This window comes from Schistocerca serialis, chromosome 11 (assembly GCF_023864345.2).
Source record: "Schistocerca serialis cubense isolate TAMUIC-IGC-003099 chromosome 11, iqSchSeri2.2, whole genome shotgun sequence".
Classification (NCBI taxonomy): Eukaryota; Metazoa; Arthropoda; class Insecta; order Orthoptera; family Acrididae; genus Schistocerca; species Schistocerca serialis.
Window position 1 is genome coordinate 197,962,064 of NC_064648.1, and position 8,938 is coordinate 197,971,001.

An 8,938-nucleotide genomic window follows, 5' to 3' on the forward strand; every position below is an offset into this window, starting at 1 on the left:
TCCCCAATCCTATTCAATACTTCCTCATTAGTTATGTGATCTACCCATCTAATCTTCAGCATTCTTCTGTAGCACCACATTTCGAAAGCTTCTATTCTCTTCTTGTCCAAACTATTTATCGTCCATGTTTCACTTCCATACATGGCTACACTCCATACGAATACTTTCAGAAATGACTTCCTGACACTTAAATCTATACTGGATGTTAACAAATTTCTCTTCTTCAGAAACGCTTTCCTTGCCATTGCCAGCCTACATTTTATATCCTCTCTACTTCGACCATCATCAGTTATTTTGCTCCCCAAATAGCAAAACTCCTTTACTACTTTAAGTGCCTCATTTCCTAATCTAATTCCCTCAGCATCACCCGACTTAATTAGACTACATTCCATTATCCTTGTTTTGCTTTTGTTGACGTTCATCTTCTATCCTCCTTTCAAGACACTGTCCATTCCATTCAACTGCTCTTCCAAGTCCTTTGCTGTCTCTGACAGAATTACAATGTCATCGGCGAACCTCAAAGTTTTTATTTCTTCTCCATGAATTTTAATACCTACTCCGAATTTTTCTTTTGTTTCCTTTACTGCTTGCTCAATATACAGATTGAACAACATCGGGGAGAGGCTACAACCCTGTCTTACTCCCTTCCCAACCACTGCTTCCCTTTCATGTCCCTCGACTCTTATAATTGCCATATGGTTTCTGTACAAATTGTAAATAGCCTTTCGCTCCCTGTATTTTACCCCTGACACCTTTAGAATTTGAAAGAGAGTATTCCAGTCAACATTGTCAAAAGCTTTCTCTAAGTCTACAAATGCTAGAAACATAGGTTTGCCTTTCCTTAACCTTTCTTCTAAGATAAGTCGTAAGGTCAGTATTGCCTCACGTGTTCCAGTGTTTCTACGGAATCCAAACTGATCTTCCCCGAGGTTGGCTTCTACTAGTTTTTCCATTCGTCTGTAAAGAATTCGTGTTAGTATTTTGCAGCTGTGACTTATTAAGCTGATAGTTCGGTAATTTTCACATCTGTCAACACCTGCTTTCTTTGGGATTGGAATTATTATATTCTTCTTGAAGTCTGAGGGTATTTCGCCTGTTTCATACATCTTGCTCACCAGATGGTAGAGTTTTGTCAGGACTGGCTCTCCCACGGCCGTCAGTAGTTCCAATGGAATATTGTCTACTCCGGGGGCCTTGTTTCGACTCAGGTCTTTCAGTGCTCTGTCAAACTCTTCACGCAGTATCATATCTCCCATTTCATCTTCATCTACATCCTCTTCCATTTCCATAATATTGTCCTCAAGTACATCGCCCTTGTATAGACCCTCTATATACTCCTTCCACCTTTCTGCTTTCCCTTCTTTGCTTAGAACTGGGTTTCCATCTGAGGTCTTGATATTCATACAAGTCGCTCTCTTATCTCCAAAGGTCTCTTTAATAAAACAGACAATACCGCAAAAGAGGTGTAAAACAAAGCATAGGACTATATATAGAGATATGCTGAATGAAACGTCTTGTTAAGAGAGCAATGCAGTGACTGCTGTAGCAGAATACTGTCAAAATATCTTTCACAAAACGCAAAGTAAGTTTAGTCATATGTATAGGATGTTAGTGGTGCCAAAGTGTCCAGCCACTGATGGACAAAGCAGCAGCTTGACAATAGTGAAGCGAAACCAGAAGTACTTAAATTTGTTGTTATTTAGCACCTGAAGCATATTTCGAAGATTTTTAATTTGTACCCTGCAATGTACTTACTGCACTTAGAATCTTTTTTGGGTCTAGTGAAGCAGGGGATACAACCCGTCGGTTTTGAACAATGACGTCATTCCTTAGTCATAGATAGTAATGTCTTCACTTCGAGGCATAGATAATAAAGCAGTTCTGTGTTCTAATAAGCGCTATCATTAAAATAATTGAATGTGAATCTAAAAGCGATCGCTTGATATTCGCTAAATCATTAAATGTGTGATTTAATTAAGTTAATTGTTTGTTTCTTATTCAGACGGTACTTAATATTTTTCGTAATGATATTGAGGTAATGTGGATTATTAGTTTTTTATTATAGAACAATTTGTAGTGTCTTATTTTCGTTTATAGGAATGGATTTGTCTATCCCAGTGAATCTGGACGATTTAAGGGAAGTTATGGGCCAAGATATGTTGACCACAATTTGCTTCCTGCAAATGTGTGGTCTCATTGCGGAATACGTTCAATGTCGTGAGTGCGGCGAACATATGCGCCTTACGAGTGTATCGAGTCGCCGTACTCACGACTTATTCATATGGCGCTGCAGCAAAGATCGGTTGTGGCGGTCCATTAGACGAGGGACGTGGTTCGAGAAATCTAAGCTCGCCCTGAGAGACATAATGAAAATCATATATTGTTGGTGTTTAAGATATCCTGTATGGCTGTGTGTGCATGAGTGTCGTGTCAGTAAGCGTACCGTAGTAGACTGGTACTCGTTTTGTAGGGAGGTTTGTGGGGAATATATGAAATATAGGGGGCCGTTGGGGGGGCCGGGCGTTATGGTCGAAATTGATGAATCTCATTTTGGGAAATGGAAATACAATAGGGGGGAACCTCCGGTTGGATTATGGGTGTGGGGGGCACTAGTTTCAGGTCAGCATTGTGATGATGTAGTGTTTAGAGTAGTACCAAATAGAAGTAAGGAAGTTTTGGTTAGGTTAATTGAAGATCAGGTTGCAGAGGGATCTATTGTTATTTCAGACGGGTTTTCTTCTTATAGGGATTTAGGGGATAGGGGTTACCAACATCTTGTAGTAAACCATAACATTGAATTTAGATCTCTATCGACAGGCGCCTGCACTAACAGCTTAGAGGGGTACTGGTCAGCGGTAAAATCTCTCATAGGGAAAGGGAAACGTGATATTTCGACTCTTCAAAGCCATCTAGATGAGTATTCTTGGAGACAAAGCATTCCGCGGACATATTGCCCATTTAAATGTTTCATTAAACATGTGGGCAAAATGTACCGTCCCAAACATCTCAGTTAATTTCAGGGGGGGGTGGGGGGAGGGGGGAGGGAAGGGGGTTGGTGAATGTGTGTGTGTGTGTGTGTGTGTGTGTGTGTGTGTGTGTGTGGGAGAAAGACAGACAGAGAGAGAGAGAGAGAGATTTCGTAATGTGTTTGTTGTGAGTGTGGGTATGTGATTTTCATTACTGTCTGTTTAGGCGAGCTTCCGTTATTCGTCGATATTTCCGTGTGGTAAGTTCTCTTTTCCATTTGCTTCTTTATCTATATTTCACTATTTTGCCATATTTCACTTTCTTATTCCACCAATATGCTTCAGTAGCTGATAAGTGTTTTTTGGCTTTAAAAAAAAAAAACCTCACGAGATAGAATAAACTGATCCTAAGATACAGATGCTTCAGTAGCTGATAAGTGTTTTTTGGCTTTTTTTTTTTTAAAAAAATCTCACGAGAATAGAATAAACTGATCCTACTTTATTAAGCAATCAATAAAAAAACTAAACTAAAACATAACAGCAAAAGCAAAAATGGTAAACTGAAAATAGAATACACTCCTGGAAATGGAAAAAAGAACACATTGACACCGGTGTGTCAGACCCACCATACTTGCTCCGGACACTGCGAGAGGGCTGTACAAGCAATGATCACACGCACGGCACAGCGGACACACCAGGAACCGCGGTGTTGGCCGTCGAATGGCGCTAGCTGCGCAGCATTTGTGCACCGCCGTCGTCAGTGTCAGCCAGTTTGCCGTGGCATACGGAGCTCCATCGCAGTCTTTAACACTGGTAGCATGCCGCGACAGCGTGGACGTGAACCGTATGTGCAGTTGACGGACTTTGAGCGAGGGCGTATAGTGGGCATGCGGGAGGCCGGGTGGACGTACCGCCGAATTGCTCAACACGTGGGGCGTGAGGTCTCCACAGTACATCGATGTTGTCGCCAGTGGTCGGCGGAAGGTGCACGTGCCCGTCCACCTGGGACCGGACCGCAGCGACGCACGGATGCACGCCAAGACCGTAGGATCCTACGCAGTGCCGTAGGGGACCGCACCGCCACTTCCCAGCAAATTAGGGACACTGTTGCTCCTGGGGTATCGGTGAGGACCATTCGCAACCGTCTCCATGAAGCTGGGCTACGGTCCCGCACACCGTTAGGCCGTCTTCCGCTCACGCCCCAACATCGTGCAGCCCGCCTCCAGTGGTGTCGCGACAGGCGTGAATGGAGGGACGAATGGAGACGTGTCGTCTTCAGCGATGAGAGTCGCTTCTGCCTTGGTGCCAATGATGGTCGTATGCGTGTTTGGCGCCGAGCAGGTGAGCGCCACAATCAGGACTGCGTACGACCGAGGCACACAGGGCCAACACCCGGCATCATGGTGTGGGGAGCGATCTCCTACACTGGCCGTACACCACTGGTGATCGTCGAGGGGACACTGAATAGTGCACGGTACATCCAAACCGTCATCGAACCCATCGTTCTACCATTCCTAGACCGGCAAGGGAACGTGCTGTTCCAACAGGACAATGCACGTCGGCATGTATCCCGTGCCACCCAACGTGTTCTAGAAGGTGTAAGTCAACTACCCTGGCCAGCAAGATCTCCGGATCTGTCCCCCATTGAGCATGTTTGGGACTGGATGAATCGTCGTCTCACGTGGTCTGCACGTCCAGCATGAACACTGGTCCAACTGAGGCGCCAGGTGGAAATGGCATGGCAAGCCGTTCCACAGGACTACATCCAGCATCTCTACGATCGTCTCCATGGGAGAATAGCAGCCTGCATTGCTGCAAAAGGTGGATATACACTGTACTAGTGCCGACATTGTGCATGCTCTGTTGCCTGTGTCTATGTGCCTGTGGTTCTGTCAGTGTGATCATGTGATGTATCTGACCCCAGGAATGTGCCAATAAAGTTTCCCCTTCCTGGGACAATGAATTCACGGTGTTCTTATTTCAATTTCCAGGAGTGTAGATTATGATATGTACGATATGTACATAAGAAAAGACTGTTAGTAATAGCGGAGACGAAATAAACAGCACATCTACAATTTGTATCCTGTGTTCCACTTAGGGTTTACTGAAGCGGAGGATACATCGTTCAGGTGAAGAACAGGACAGTAATGCTAGTGAAAACAAAGAAATCGCCCTACGACAAACTCGTATTCCGGACTGTACTTAAGCAACACACTTCGAATGAGCTTTTAATTTGTATCGGGTGTTTCATTTGCGGTTTAGTGAAGCAGGGGATACATAGTTCAAGTGAACAACAGAACAGCAATGCTAGTTGAAACTAAGAAATCGACTACGCTGAACTTGTGTCCCGTACTGCACTTACGCAATGCAGTTCGAAAGACTTTCGAGATACAACTGACATACATGTACCGTGATGTATTCTTTGCTAGTAATTTCATTCATTTCTTTCCATTGTATTTTGCGGAGAAATACTAAGATACAAACACACGATATCGTTAACGTGAAAGTACTACTGGCCCTTACATATGTGAAATAAAGTTTATCTCTCTCGCATTCCTTTGTTTCTCAACATTCTCCTCAGCTCTTTCATCTTTGTAAAACATGCTCTCTGGCGACTTGTGACGTCATTGTTCAAAGCCGACGGGTTGTATCCCCTGCTAAACTGTTGTTGTTGTGGTCTTCAGTCCTGAGACTGGTTTGATGCAGCTCTCCATGCTACTCTATCCTGTGCAAGCTTCTTCATCTCCCAGTACCTACTGCAACCTACATCCTTCTGAATCTGCTTAGGGTATTGATCTCTTGGTCTCCCTCTACGATTTTTACCCTCCACGCTGCTGTCCAATGCTAAATTTGTGATCCCTTGATGCCTCACAACATGTCCTACCAACCAATCCCTTCTTCTAGTCAAGTTGTGCCACAAACTTCTCTTCTCCCCAATCCTATTCAATACCTCCTTATTAGTTACATGATCTACCCACCTTATCTTCAGCATTCTTCTGTAGCACCACATTTCGAAAGCTTCTATTCTCTTCTTGTCCAAACTGGTTATCGTCCATGTTTCACTTCCATACATGGCTACACGCCATACAAATACTTTCGGAAACGACTTCCTGACACTTAAATCTATACTCAATGTTAACAAATTTCTCTTCTTCAGAAACTATTTCCTTGCCATTGCCAGTCTACATTTTATATCCTCTCTATTTCGACCATTATCAGTTATTTTACTCCCTAAATAGCAAAACTCCTTTACTAATTTAAGTGTCTCATTTCCTAATCTAATCCGCTCAGCATCACCCGATTTAATTTGACTACATTCCATTATCCTCGTTTTGCTTTTGTTGATGTTCATCTTATATCCTCCTTTCAAGACACTGTCCATTCCGTTCAACTGCTCTTCCAAGTCCTTTGCTGTCTCTGACAGAATTACAATGTCATCGGCGAACCTCAAAGTTTTTACTTCTTCTCCATGAATTTTAATACCTACTCCGAATTTTTCTTTTGTTTCCTTTACTGCTTGCTCAATATACAAATTGAATAACATCGGGGAGAGGCTACAACCCTGTCTCACTCCTTTCCCAACCACTGCTTCCCTTTCATGCCCCTCGACTCTTATAACTGCCATCTGGTTTCTGTACAAATTGTAAATAGCCTTTTGCTCCCTCTATTTTACCCCTGCCACCTTCAGAATTTGAGAGAGAGTATTCCAGTTAACGTTGTCAAAAGCTTTCTCTAAGTTTACAAATGCTAGAAACGTAGGTTTGCCTTTTCTTAATCTTTCTTCTAAGATAAGTCGTAAGGTTAGTATTGCCTCACGTGTCCCAACATTTCTACGGAATACAAACTGATCTTCCCCGAGGTCCGCTTGTACCAGTTTTTCCATTCGTCAGTAAAGAATTTGCGTTAGTATTTTGCAGCTGTGACTTATTAAACTGATAGTTCGGTAATTTTCACATCTGTCGACACCTGCTTTCTTTGGGATTGGAATTATTATATTCTTCTTGAAGTCTGTGGGTATTTCGCCTGTCTCATACATCTTGCTCACCAGATGGTAGAGTTTTGTCATGACTGGCTCTCCCAAGGCCATCAGTAGTGCTAATGGAATTTTCGACTCAGGTCTTTCAGTGCTCTGTCAAACTCTTCACGCAGTATCGTATCTCCCATTTCATCTTCATCTACATCCTCTTCCATTTCCATAATATTGTCCTCAAGTACATCGCCCTTGTATAAACCCTCTATATACTCCTTCCACCTTTCTGCCTTCCCTTCTTTGCTTAGAACTGGGTTGCCATCTGAGCTCTTGATATTCATACAAGTGGTTCTCTTCTCTCCAAAGGTCTCTTTAATTTTCCTGTAGGCAGTATCTATCTTACCCCTAGTGAGACAAACCTCTACATCCTTACATTTGTCCTCTAGCCATCCCTGCTTAGCCATTTTGCACTTCCTGTCAATCTCATTTTTGAGACATTTGTATTCCTTTTTGCCTGCTTCATTTACTGCATTTTTATATTTTCTCCTTTCATCAATTAAATTCAATATTTCTTCTGTTACCCAAGGATTTCTATTAGCCCTCGTCTTTTTACCTACTTGATCCTCTGCTGCCTTCACTACTTCATCCCTCAGAGCTACCCATTCTTCTTCTACTGTATTTCTTTCCCCCATTCCTGTCAATTGTTCCCTTATGCTCTCCCTGAAATTCTGTACAACGTCTGGTTCTTTCAGTTTATCCAGGTCCCATCTCCTTAAATTCCCGCCTTTTTGCAGTTTCTTCAGTTTCAATCTGCAGTTCATAACCAATAGATTGATGGTCAGAATCCACATCTGCCCCTGGAAATGTCTTACAATTTAAAACCTGGTTCCTAAATCTCTGTCTTACCATTATGTAATCTATCTGATACCTTTTAGTATCTCCACGATTCTTCCAGGTATACAACCTTCTTTTATGATTCTTGAACCAAGTGTTAGCTATGATTAAGTTATGCTCTGTGCAAAATTCTACAAGGCGGCTTCCTCTTTCATTTCTTCCCCCCAATCCATATTCACCTACTATGTTTCCTTCTCTCCCTTTTCCTACTCTTGAATTCCAGTCACCCATGACTATTAGATTTTCGTCTCCCTTCACTACCTGAATAATTTCTTTTATTTCATCATACATTTCTTCAATTTCTTCGTCACCTGCAGAGCTAGTTGGCATATAAACTTGTACTACTGTAGTAGGCATGGGCTTTGTGTCTATCTTGGCCACAATAATGCGTTCACTATGCTGTTTGTAGTAGCTAACCCGCACTCCTATTTTTTTTATTCATTATTAAACCTACTACTGCATTACCCCTATTTGATTTTGTATTTATAACCCTGTAATCACCTGACCAAAAGCCTTGTTCCTCCTGCCACCGAACTTCACTAATTCCCAACATATCTAACTTTAACTTATCCATTTCCCTTTTTAAGTTTTCTAACCTTCCTGCCCGATTAAGGGATCTGACATTCCACACTCCGATCCGTAGAATGCCGGTTTTCTTTCTCCTGATAACGACATCCTCTTGAGTAGTCCCCGCCCGGAGATCCGAATGGGGGACTATTTTACCTCCGGAATATTTTACCCAAGAGGACGCCATCATCATGTAATCATACAGTAAAGCTGCATGTCCTCGGGAGAAATTACAGCTGTAGTTTCCCCTCACTTTCAGCCGTTCGCAGTACCAGCACAGCAAGGCCGTTTTGGTTATTGTTACAAGGCCAAATCAGTCAATCATCCAGACTGTTGCCCCTGCAACTACTGAAAAGACTGCTGCCCCTCTTCAGGAACCACATGTTTGTCTGGCCTCTCAACAGATACCCCTCCGTTGTGGTTGCACCTACGGTACGGCCATCTGTATCGCTGAGGCACGCAAGCCTCCCCACCAACGGCAAGGTCCATGGTTCATGGGGGGGCCCCGCTAAACTATACCCCCTCTTTTTCCCCTTTATTA

At 43.0% G+C, this 8,938-nt stretch overlaps 1 protein-coding gene across 1 annotated transcript in view; it reads left to right on the plus strand.

The window, feature by feature from the left end:
* The window catches only part of LOC126427309 (tRNA-dihydrouridine(47) synthase [NAD(P)(+)]-like), a 237,196-nt gene that overhangs the window by 19,798 nt on the left and 208,460 nt on the right, over positions 1-8,938 (plus strand). The window lies entirely within an intron of this gene.